Source organism: Buceros rhinoceros, unplaced genomic scaffold (genome assembly GCF_000710305.1).
Source record: "Buceros rhinoceros silvestris isolate BGI_N320 unplaced genomic scaffold, ASM71030v1 scaffold31431, whole genome shotgun sequence".
Taxonomy (NCBI): domain Eukaryota; kingdom Metazoa; phylum Chordata; class Aves; order Bucerotiformes; family Bucerotidae; genus Buceros; species Buceros rhinoceros.
The window spans coordinates 1-367 of record NW_010393007.1 but is presented as its reverse complement, the minus strand read 5'-3'; positions in this window follow the sequence as shown (position 1 = coordinate 367).

The following is a 367-nucleotide window of genomic DNA, read 5'->3' as shown; positions in this document are numbered from 1 at the left end:
CCGCCCGTAGGGCCTCTGTTCCTTCCAAATCCACAAGCAACTCGGGTTAGGCTCAAGCACAACCTCAGCTAGGGGAACCCGCCCTCGGGGGGCACAACCACCGTTCTGCAGAAGCACCGTTTGGCGGCAGCGGTTCGTGGCGGGGAGGAAGCAGCAGGTCCCAACACCTCCAGATGTGCTGATAAGGGCTCCCTGGTGCGAGACAGCCGGGAGAGGGCAGGGACCCTCCGGAAACAGCCAGGAAGGGAGAACGGACGGATGAAACGCTCCTGGCTCCTCGAGCACCCTAAAAGCTGTCCAAGAGCCCCCCCTTTAAACACCTCGGCCAGGCCTGTTGACAGCGCGGGCCCGGCGGAGGGCAGGCCCG